Below are 12,857 nucleotides of genomic sequence, written 5' to 3'. Positions count from 1 at the left end.
TGCAAAGTCTGTTTTGATAGGAGGTAACATTCACAGGCTTCAGGCATTAGAACATACATATTTTGGGGGGTCATTATTCAACCTATCGGAAATATTTTAAGCCAGAAGGAAACAGAATAACAGTTTAAATACTTGAGTAAAGAAAATAGGAGTCAAGAATTGTATGCCTAGCAAAACTGATACTCAACTTTTTTTTTTTTGAGACAGAGTCTCACTCTGTCGCCCAGGCTGGAGTGCAGTGGCACGATCTCAGCTCACTGAAAGCTCCTCCTCCTGGGTTCACACCATTCTCCTGCCTCAGCCACCTGAGTAGCTGGGACTACAGGCGCCTGCCACCACGCCTGGCTATTTTTTTGTAGTTTTAGTAGAGACAGGGTTTCACTGTTAGCCAGGATGGTCTCCATCTCCTGACCTCGTGATGCGCCCGCCTCGGCCTCCCAAAGTGCTGGGATTACAGGTGTGAGCTGCCACACTTGACTTAATATTCAACTTTTAAGAATTCAGGGAATATTGTTCCTATGAGCCCTTCCTGAAGGATCTATTAGAAAAAGAGCTTCAGACAGCTAAAGTAGCTAAAGAGACATTGACTTAGGGACTTGTGGTGACTATGAAACATGTGGTTTTTACAAATACAAGGCTTAAAAGGAAAAGATTATGATATATAATGGGCATATCCTCTGATAATGTGGGTATAAGTCTAAAAAATAGGAGAATGAGGAGAGGGCATTAAAATGTGTTTTAAACTATTCTTACTAATGATATCAATGGCGGATAGTTTTTCTATTCTGAAACTGTTATTTATAATATGAAAAGTAAATGTGTAACCATCATTCAAGGCTCAGCTCAAACACACTCCTCCATGAGAACTTCTTTAATTCCACTGGGAAGAATACATCTTTTACTTTTTTTGAATTCCTGTAATATATTATATAATAATTCTTTAATGGCACTTATTATTTTCTATTTTGCATTATAGTGATTTGATGCAAGTTTTTTTTTTTTAAGTTCCATAATAACAAGTTTCTCTACTTAACAAAGTGCTATGCCCATAAAGTTGACCAGTGAATATTTGTTTGTGAATGACTAACTGATTTACCTTGAAGAAACTTGGCAGGGACAGAGATTGAAAATTGAAATTGCTAACAAAATTCCCATACAAGGTCTGCATTTTTTATTTTTTAAAAAAATTATTTTAGGTTCGGGGTACACACACAGGTTTGTTCTATAGGTAAATTGTGTGTCATGGGAGTTCGGTGTACAGATTTTTTCGTCACCCAGGTAATAAGCACAGAACCCGGTAGGTAGCTTTTCCATCCTCACCCTCCTCCCACACTCTACCCTTAAGTAGGCCCTGGTGTCTGTTGTTTCCTTATTTGCGTCCATTTGTACTCAATGTTTAGCTCCCACTTATGAGTGAGAACATGAGGTATTCTGCTTTCTGTTCCTGCATTAGTTTGCTTAGGATAATGGCTTCCAGCTCCATCCATGTTGCTGCAAAGGACATGATCTTGTTCTTTTTTATAGCCAAATAGTATTCCATTGTGTATATATACCCCTTTTTTTAAGGTAAAATTATAATATTTTCTAGTTTAAAAATTCAGTGGTAAAATACGTAAGCATGAAACTTACCTTTTCAACCATTTTTAAAACTTTTATTTTAGGATCTGGGTACATGTATGAGTTTGTTACATAGGTAAACTGTGTGTCATGGGGGTTTGATGCACAGGTTATTTCATCACCCAAGTAATAAGCATAGTACTTGATAGGTAGTTTTTTTATCCTCTCCTAATCCCCACCCACCACCCCCAAGTAGGCTCCAGTGTCTATTGTTCCCCTCTCTGTGTCCACATGTTCTTATTGTTTAGCTCCCAATTATAAGTGAGAACATGCGATATTTAGCTTTCTTTTGCTGGATTGGTTTGCTTAGGGTAATGGTCTCCAGTTCCATCCGTGTTGCTGCGAAGGACATTATCTAGTTCTTTTTATGTATGTGTAGTAGTCCATGGTATATATGACCACATTTTTTAATCTAGTTTACTGTTGATGGGCATTTAGGCTGATTCTATGTCTTTGCTACTGTGAATAGTGCTGTGATGAACATGCGTGTGTATGTGTCTTTATGGTACAATGATTTATATTTCTTTGGGTATATACCCAATAATAGGTTTGCTGGGTTGAATGGTAATTCTGTTTTTAGAACTTTGCGAACTCACCAAACTTATGATTTCCATAGTGATTGAACCAATTTACATTCCCTCCAGCAGGGTATAAACATTCCCTTTCCTCCACAACCTTGCCAACATCTGTTATTATTTTATTTTTTAATACTAGCCATTCTGACTTGTGTGAGATGCACTCTCACTGTGGTTTTGATTTCAGAGTCCATATTTTTTCTTTCCCAAAGTGATACACATCTGAGGGATAGAGTATCCTCATTAATAATATCTCCACATTAAATAGTGAAATATTCTTCCTGTAAGTTCAGGTTCTTCCTTTGGTTAAATTTTTTTGTCCATACTGGTAGTATGTAAATGATTATCGAATGGCCCATATTTTTACTGTTTTCTGAAGGTTGTTAGTTTTTACGGATATGATTTGTTAGGCAAGCCTCATAAATTATAATTATGTACCCACAAAAAAAGCAATTACACCATTACTAATTACCTGGCCACAACTTTTTGATACATAGAACAAGATACTTTGTGTAGGACATAAGGAAGCTGTAGCATTCATTTTGAGTCTATGCCCCAGCCATGTGTTTACAAACACAAGACATTTGTGAGAGGAAGCATCAGCCAGCTCATCTTAGATCAGAGGAAAAAAAAACAAACCATGACTTCCTCCTGTCTTCGTAGACTGCTCTGTTAGTTTAGTGTCAATTGAAAACAGAACTCATGTATGCACCAATAAAAGTCTTTCTGGAAGAGGAATAAACCTAGCTAAGAAGCCTGGGGGAAAAATAGGGTCCCAAGCTTAGTCTAGACATGCAGACAGTTGAGCCTAAATCCCCATTACATAAGAAGTGCTGGTCTGAACTGATGATTGTTTTTCCCATAAAGTTAAATAAAACAAGAACCTATCTCAAATTATAATAAGTCATGCTCTTCATAAGACTTCTGCTAGAAATTCTCAAGTGGCTAAGTGGCAGCACAAATTGTGCTATAACTTTCTAAACAAAAGCTTCCTTCTCAGGGGGCCTGAGATGGTCCCTCACAGCATCAGGGAAGGAATGAGGGAGTACAAGTGAGGAGAAAGCAAAAATAAAGTAGGCATAGAGAAAATATCAAGGAAGGGATAATGTAAGAGCCTTTCAAGAATATAGATTGACACTAGAGATTTATTATATTTGAGGGCCTATAACATTACATTAATTTATTTAAGCAAATATTTGTTAAAAATCTTTTACAAAGTACCTACCACTGTGTTAGGTATTCTGGGGAATCTGAGAGAAATAGAAAGACACCAGAATAATATGGTTGGTCTAAAGCACCCAAGATTTAGAATCAATGGAGGCTTGTGTTCAAGTTGAGATTTTACCACCACTTATCAGCTGTAGCCTCTGGTTAATTACTTAATTGTAGGTCTACTGATCACTGCCTTCCCTGCTCTGCCATCATACAAATTATCTCATAGGATTGTTTTGAGGATTAAACAAAACACCAACCACAGGTTATAGATTATGACATTTTCAAGCTATTCAATAATTTTTAATTACCACTTGTAGAAATCACAGTCCCTGCCCGATAGGATCTTACTTCACAGAAAACAAAGACGTTTGGAGTCTCTAAAAGGAGTAAAGAAAGATGAAAATTTGTAAGTTTACAAGATAGATGATTAAGATAAGTGGTACTTCTTACATTATTACCAAGACTGTATAATCTGTATGAGGTGCTAGCCCTGTAGCTTTTTGTTTCATTATTGAAAACTCTATAGAAGTGACATTGATCATATGGCAGTGTATGAGATACCAACTTTCATTCTCCCACAGAAAACAATGAGACAGCAATTGATATGTTCTGGCTCTGTGTCCCCACCCAAATTTCATCTCGTAGTCTGATTTGTAATCTCCACGTGTTGGGGTGGGATCTTGTGGGAAGTGATTAGATCATGGGGGTGGTTCCCCCATGCTGTTCTGATACTGAGTGAGTTCTCATGAGATCTGATGGTTGCATAAGGAGCTTTTCCCCCTTCACTCTGCAATTCTTGCTGCTGCCATGTGAAGAAGAACATGTTTGCTTCCCCTGCCACCACTGTAAATTTCCTGATGCCTCCCCAGCCCTGCAGAGCTGTGAGCCAGTTAAACCTCTTTCCTCTATAAATTACCCAGTCTCAGGCAGTTCTTTATAGCAGCATAAGAATGGACTAATACAGTAAACTGGTACCACAGAGAGTGGGGTGCTGCTGTACAGATACATGAAAATGTGGAAGCAACTTTGGAACTGGGTAACAGGCAGAGGTTGGAACAGTTTGGAGGGCTCAGAAGAAGACAGGAAAATGTGGAAAAGTTTGGAATTTCCTAGAGACTTGTTGAATGGTTTTGACCAAAATGCTGATAGTGATATGGAAAATAAAGTCCAGACTGAGGTGGTCTCAGATAGAGATGAGGAACTCATTGGGACCTGGTGTAAAGGTCACTCTTACTATGCAAAGAGACTGGCAGCATTTTGGCCTTGCCCTAGAGATCTGTGGAACTCTGAACTTGAGAGAGGTGATTTAGAGTATCTGGCAGAGGAAATTTCTAAGTTGCAAAGCATTTAAGAGGAAGCAGAGCATAAAAGTTTGAAAAATTTGCAGCCTGATGATATGACAGAAAAGAAAAGCCATTTTCTGGGGAGAAATTCAAGCTGGCTGCAGGAATTTGCTTAAGTAATGAGGAGCCAAGGGTTAATCACCAAGACAATGGAGAAAATGTCTCCAGTGCATGTCAGAGACCTTCATGGCAACCCCTTTCATCACAGGCTCTGAGGCCTGGAAAGGCAGGATGGTTTCCTGGGAAGAGCCCAGGGCCCTCCTGCTCTATGCAACCTAGGGACATGGTGCCCTGTGTCCCAGTTGCTTCAATTTCAGCCATGGCTAAAAGGGGCCAATGTACAGCTCAGGCCCTTGCTTCTGAGGGTGCAGGTCCCAAGCCTTGGCAACTTACATGTGGTGTTGGGCCTGCGAGTGCACAGAAGTCAAGAATTAAGGTTTGGATACCTCTGCCTAGATTTCAGAGGATGTGTGGAAATGCCTGGATGTTCAGGCAGAAGTTTGCTGCAGAGGTGGAGCCCTCATAGACAACCTCTTGGGGCAGTGTGGAAGGGAAATGTGGGGTTGGAGCCCTCACACAGAATCCCCACTGGGACATTACCTAGTGGAGCTGTGAGAAGAAAGACATCATCCACTAGACATCAGTATGGTAGATCCAATGACAGTTGGCAGTGTGCACCTGGAAAAGCCAGACACTCAACGTCAGCCTATGAAAGCAGCCAGGGGGTGGGAGGTCGTCTGAAAAGCCACAGGGGTGGAGATGCCCAAGGCCACAGGACCTACCTCTTGCATTAGTGTGACCTGGATGTGAGACATGTAGAGATCATTTTGGAACTTTAAGGTTTAATAATTGCCCTACTGGATTTAATAGGCAATGATTGAATTTGCCCTATTAATAATTAATAATTTGTCCTATTCCATGGGGACTGTAGCCCCTTTGTTTTGGTCAATTTCTCCCATTTGGAATGGGTGGATTTATCCAATGCCTGTACTCTCGTTATATTTTGGAAGTAACTAACTTTCTTTTGATTTTACAGGCTCATAGGCAGAAGGGACTTGCCTTGTCTCAGATGACACTATGGATTTTGACTTTTGGATGAATGCTGAAATGAGTTAAGACTTTGGGGAACTGTTGGGAAGGCATAATTGTGTTTTGAAATGTGAGAAACAGGAGATTTGGGAGGGAGCAGGGGTGGAATGATATTGTCTGGCTCTGTGTCTTCACCCAAATCTCATCTTGAATTGTAATACAAATTATAATCCCTACATGGTGGGGAGGGACCTCATGGGAGATGATTAGATCACAGGGGTAGATCCCCCAAGCTGTTCTCATGATAGTGAGTGAGTTCTCATGAGATCTGATGGTTTTATAAGGGGATTTTTCCTCCTTTGCTCTGTACTTCTTGCTGCTGCCATGTGAAGAAGGACATGTTTGCTTCCCCTGCCACCATGATTGTAAATTTCCTGAGGCCTTCCCAACCCTGGAGAACTGTGAGTCAGTTAAATCTCTTTCTTTTATAAATTACCCAATCTTGGGCAGTTCTTTATAGTAACATGAGACTGGACTAATACAGCAATCCACAAAGGAAAATAGCCTTGAGAGGGCTCAAGGGTCCAATTAAGAACCTGCAGCAACACAGTGGAGCAAAAAACAGATAATAATAACACATAATGATTGTTGGGGATATCAGCATACCTGAGATGTGTATAGATGACTAGAAACAGGGACACAGAGCTGGGGATATCATCTTGAGTCACAGTTACACAGTGGGTTCCACTGTGGTCCCCAGTGGCATGCTCTGCAGAGGACACTGGAAACTTTTGCTATTGAGGTAACTAATAGTAATCAACACTGTGAACCCCTTAGATATGTCAGCCCTAAAAGAAGCCACAGTTGTGCAGCTCTGGGACTGAGGCAACCCTTGCTCTGAGTTCCTGTGAAGTCCCTACCTCAGATTTATGGCTGCATTAACCATGCTTGCACCCCAGACATCAGAACCACCACCACAATGAGCTAGCTGGCACCCTGGTCAGTGGAACCACTGTTCCAAGCATACTTATGTTTCAGACCTAGGTTCTGTGGCCACTCTAATACTGGAGCTACCACTGCAGCAGTCATGTCAGTAACCTGATCCCTGGAGCAGTGGTAGCCCTACACAGGTCTGTACACCAGACCCCGGCTCCATAGCTACTTCATGAATTCCTGCACTGCACACATCATTACCAATACAGGAGCAAGGGCTCCTGAACCCCAGGCACTGATGCCACTGCTGCCTCTGACCCCAAAGTCATGGTCTATCCATGCAATATTGTGCTCCAGATCCTAGCTTCATGGTCACTCCATGGGTGCCATGCATCAGACACCAGTGATGCATCACTACAAATTTACCCATCCACTGGACTTGGTGCTAAGAGGGATGCCCTCAGCATTGACTTTTTCAGTGAAAGAAATCTAAATCAGGAGAACTTTAGCAGTCCTAGTCACCAGAGTAGACACCCACAGCCATGGTCACAGAGGACCGCTGTAATCTTCACCAATGTCAACCTCAGCTGACAGTGCTGCATGGAGACTACATCACTGTGTACTCATCACAGCCACAATCCCTGCGTTTCATCCTGCCAATGCATTTTCACACACCTGCAGGTGAAGGACTTTCTCTATTGAAAACAGTGTGTGAAGTCTGGAAGAGGTGACTGCTCTATCAAATGCACATGCATTAATGCAAGGCAACAAGAAACATTGAAGGTACACAGCAATTTTCCAGTGACCATTTCCAAAGAAATAGAGATGTATAAAGTACTTGACAAAGAATTCCAAATAATTGTTTTAATGAGGCTAAGGGAGCTACAAGTAAACCCAGATAGACAACAAAGCTCAGCAAAACAATGCATGAACTAAATGAGAAGACCAATAGAGAGTTATAAATAATTTTTTAAAAAACCAAACAGAAACTCTGGAGCTGAAAAATACAAGGAATGAAATGAAAAATATAATAGGATCAACAACAGACTTGATCAAGTAAAAGAAAGAATGTGCAATCTCTAAGACAGGGCATTTGAAAATACACATTGAGAAGGAAAAAAGAGTGGAAAGGAATGAAGAAAACCTAGGGAATTTATGAGATATCATCAAGAAAGCTAACATTTGCATGATAGTATTTTATAGAAGGAGCAGACAGAGAGAAAGGGGCAGAAAGTTTATTTAAACATATGACAATGGAAAACTTCCCAAATCTGGAGGAAAAAATGAGCATCCAGATACATGAAACTCAAAGATCTGCAATTAGGTTCAATCCGAAGAAGACTTCACTGAGGCATAATATAATCAAACTCTCAAAACCCAAAGATAAAAAATCTTGAAAGTAGCAAGCGTATAGCAGTTCCTCACATACAAAGAAACACCCCAAAAGCTATAAGTGGCTTTCTCAGAAGAAACTTTGCAGCCTAGAAAAGAGTGGAATGACATTTTCAAAGTGCTGAAAGAATAAAACTGTTAATGAAGAACAGTCAACTCGGAAATCTGTCTTTCAAAAATCAAAGGGTGTTAAAGGTTTTCCCAGACAAAATCTGAGGGAGTTCATTACCACTAGATATGTTAGATAGTTCTTCAAGCTGAAACACAAGGATGACAATCAGTAACAAGCAAACATATGAAAGTATAAAACTCACTGGTAAAAGTGCATAGTCAAATTCAGAATACTCTAATACTATAATGGTGGTGTATAAATTACCTGTATCTCTAGTATAAAAAAAGATGAAACTACTAAAAATATCTATAGCTACAATAATTTTTTAATGGATATATAAAATAAAAAGATGTAAATTGTGACATAAAACATAAAATATGGTGGGGTGAAATAAAAAGTGTAGAGTTTTTTTTAATGCAATTGAGGTTATAAGCTTAAAATAGAATGTTATAACTATAAGATGGATGTTATATGTAAGCCTCATGGTAACCATAAAGTGAAAACCTATTATAGATACAAAAAAGATAAAGAGAAAGAAATCAAAACATACCACTACAGAAAACAATCAAATCATAAAAGAAGACAACAAGAGAGGAAAAAAGGAAAAAAAGGGATCTATAATATAGCTGGAAAACAATGAAAAAAATAGTAATAGTAAGTCCTCATCTATCAATAACTACCTTGACTGAAAATGGATTAAATCCACCAGTCAAAAGACATTGGATTTGGACTATACTTTAAACAAAACAGACCTAACAGACATGCAAAAAACTCCATCAAACAGAACTAGAATACATATTCTTGTCAGATGCACACAGAACATTTTCTAATATAGATCATACGCTGGTCTACAAAACAAGTCTTTCTAAAATTGATACACGATAGTTGTATATTACGGAGTAGATGTGATATTTTGTTACATGCATAGAATGTGTAATGATCAAGTCATGGTATTTTGGGTTGTCATCACCTCAAGTATTTCTCATTTTAATGTGTTGGGAACATTTTATGTCTTCTCTTCAAGCTATTTTGAAATATATAATATATTGTTAACTATAGTCACTCTACAGTGCTTTCAAACATTAGAACTTATTTCTTCTATCTAAATGTATGTTTGTACCCATTAACCAACCTCTCTTCATACCCACTCTCACACTTTTGCCAGCCTCTGGTATCTATCATTCTAATCTCTAGCTCCATGAGATCAACATTTTTAGCTTCCACATGATTGAGAATATGTGATATTTGTCTTTCTGTGCCTGCCTTATTTCACTTAACATAATGATCTTCAGTTCCATAAATGTTGCTGCAACTGACATAATTTAATTTTTTTATGGCCAAATAGTATTCCATTGTGTATATATACTACATTTTCTTTATCCATTCATCTGTTGGTGGACACTAAGTTTGATTCTATATATTTGCTACTGGGAAGAGTGCTGCAGTAAACATGGGATGCAGGTATCCCTTTGATACACTGATTTCCTTTCCTTTGAATAAATATATGGTAATGGGGTTGCTGGATCACATGGTAGTTCTACATATTTTTTGAGAAATCTTTATACTTTTCCCATAGTGGTTGTACTAATTCATATTCCCACCAACAATATATTAGAGTTCCCTTTTCTCTGCTCCCTCATCAGCATCTATAATTTTTTGTCTTTTTGATGACAGCCATTCTAACTGGCTAAGGCGATACCTTGTTGTGGTTTTGATTTGCATTTCTCTGATGATTAGTGGTGTTGAGCATTTTTTCAAATATATGTCAGCCAGATGCCTCCAAGTATGTCTTCCTTTGAGACATGTCTATTCATTTCCTTTGCCCACTTTTTAATGGATTTATTTGTTTCCTTTATTTTTGAGTTGTTTGAGTTCCTTTAATATTCTGAGTATTAGCTCCTTGTTGGATGAATAGTTTGAAAATATTTTCTCCCATTCAACAGGTTGTTTCTTCACTCTTGATGGTTTCCTTTGCTGTGCAATAGGTTTTTTAGTGTAATATATGTCTCATTTTTCTATTTTTGTTGCCTGTGCTATAAACAATTCTTAACAACTTTAAGAAGTCTGAAATCATAGCAAGCACATTTTTGGTCATAATGTTATGAAACTAGAAATCAATAACAGGAGGAAAACTGGAAAATTTACCAATATGTGGAAATTAAACAATATACTTGTGAAACCAATGGGTCATAGAAAAAATCAAAAGTAAAGTAAAAAAAGTCTAGTGACCAATAAAAATGGAAATACAATATCTAAAACTTAAAAATACAACAAAAATAGTTCTAAGAGGAAAGTTTACAGCCATAAATGCCCACCTTAAAAAAGAAGAAAGGTCTCAAATGAATAATATAATGTTATATCTCAAGGAACTAGATAAAGAACAAACTAAGCCCCACATTATTATAAGAAAGAAAATAACAAACATCAGAGGAGAGATAAATGAACTAGAGACTAGAAAAACAATATAAAATTAAAAAACTGAGTTTTTTCAAAAAGATAAAATTGACAAACATTTGGCTAGCTAGACTAAGAAAGAATGAGAGGGTCTAAAATAAATGAAATCAGAAATGAAAGAGGAGGCATCACATCTTATAACACAGAAATACAAAGGATTATAAGATATTTCTATGAACAATTATACCCCAACAAATTGGATAGCCTGGAAGAAATTAATAAATTCCTGGAAACATACAATCTACAAAGACAGAATTAAAGTGAAATAGAAAATCCAAACAGGGGGCGGAGCAAGATGGCCGAATAGGAACAGCTCCAGTCTCCAACTCCCAGCGCCAGCGACACAGAAGACCAGTGATTTCTGCATTTTCAACTGAGGTACTGGGTTCATCTCACTGGGGAGTGCCGGACGATCGGTGCTGGTCAGCTGCTGAAGCCCGACCAGCGAGAGCTGAAGCAGGGCGAGGCATTGCCTCACCTGGGAAGCGCAAGAGAGAAGGGAATCCCTTTTCCTAGCCACGGGAACTGAGGCACACAACACCTGGAAAATCAGGTAACTCCCACCCCAATATTGCGCTTTAAGCAAACAGGCACACCAGGAGATCATATCCCACACCTGGCCGGGAGGGTCCCACACCCACGGAGCCTCCCTCATTGCTAGCACAGCAGTCTGTGATCTACCCGCAAGGCAGCAGCGAGGCTGGGGGAGGGGCGCCCGCCATTGCTGAGGCTTAAGTAGGTAAACAAAGCTGCTGGGAAGCTTGAACTGGGTGGAGCTCACAGCAGCTCAAGGAAACCTGCCTGTCTCTGTAGACTCCACCTCGGGACAGGGCAATAACAAACACAGCCGAAACCTCTGCAGACGCAAACCACTCTGTCTGACAGCTTTGAAGAGAGCAGTGGATCTCCCAACACGGAGGTTGAGATCTGAGAAGGGACAGACTCCCTGCTCAAGTGGGTCCCTGACCCCTGAGTAGCCTGACTGGGAGACATCCCCCACTAGGGGCAGTCTGACACCCCACACCTCACAGGGTGGAGTACACCCCTGAGAGGAAGCTTCCAAAGCAAGAATCAGACAGGTACACTCGCTGTTCAGCAATATTCTATCTTCTGCAGCCTCTGCTGCTGATACCCAGGCAAACAGGGTCTGGAGTGGACCTCAAGCAATCTCCAACAGACCTACAGCTGAGGATCCTGACTGTTAGAAGGAAAACTATCAAACAGGAAGGACACCTACACCAAAACCCCATCAGTACATCACCATCATCAAAGACCAGTGGCAGATAAAACCACAAAGATGGGGAAAAAGCAGGGCAGAAAAGCTGGAAATTCAAAAAATAAGAGGGCATCTCCCCCGGCAAAGGAGCGCAGCTCATCGCCAGCAATGGATCAAAGCTGGACGGAGAATGACTTTGACGAGATGAGAGAAGAAGGCTTCAGTCCATCAAATTTCTCAGAGCTAAAGGAGGAATTACATACCCAGCGCAAAGAAACTAAAAATCTTGAAAAAAAAGTGGAAGAATTGATGGCTAGAGTAATTAATGCAGAGAAGGTCATAAACGAAATGAAAGAGATGAAAACCATGACACGAGAAATTCGTGACAAATGCACAAGCTTCAGTAACCGACTCGATCAACTGGAAGAAAGAGTATCTGCGATTGAGGATCAAATGAATGAAATGAAGCGAGAAGAGAAACCAAAAGAAAAAAGAAGAAAAAGAAATGAACAAAGCCTGCAAGAAGTATGGGATTATGTAAAAAGACGAAATCTACGTCTGATTGGGGTGCCTGAAAGTGAGGGGGAAGATGGAACCAAGTTGGAAAACACTCTTCAGGATATCATCCAGGAGAACTTCCCCAACCTAGTAGGGCAGGCCAACATTCAAATTCAGGAAATACAGAGAACGCCACAAAGATACTCCTTGAGAAGAGCAACTCCAAGACACATAATTGCCAGATTCACCAAAGTTGAAATGAAGGAAAAAATCTTAAGGGCAGCCAGAGAGAAAGGTCGGGTTACCCACAAAGGGAAGCCCATCAGACTAACAGCAGATCTCTCGGGAGAAACTCTCCAAGCCAGAAGAGAGTGGGGGCCAATATTCAACATTCTTAAAGAAAAGAATTTTCAACCCAGAATTTCATATCCAGCCAAACTAAGTTTCATAAGTGAAGGAGAAATAAAATCCTT

General features: G+C 39.7%; 1 long non-coding RNA gene across 1 annotated transcript in view; it reads right to left on the bottom strand.

Moving 5' to 3' along the window:
• Window positions 1-12,857, bottom strand: part of LOC135968532 (uncharacterized) — a 41,112-nt gene that overhangs the window by 1,826 nt on the left and 26,429 nt on the right. The gene's annotated exons all lie outside the window — the stretch shown is intronic.

The sequence above is a fragment of the Macaca fascicularis genome, chromosome 1 (assembly GCF_037993035.2).
Source record: "Macaca fascicularis isolate 582-1 chromosome 1, T2T-MFA8v1.1".
In the NCBI taxonomy this organism is placed as follows: Eukaryota; Metazoa; Chordata; class Mammalia; order Primates; family Cercopithecidae; genus Macaca; species Macaca fascicularis.
The sequence above is the reverse complement of the archived record's forward strand: the minus strand, read 5'-3'. Positions and strand labels throughout refer to the sequence as shown.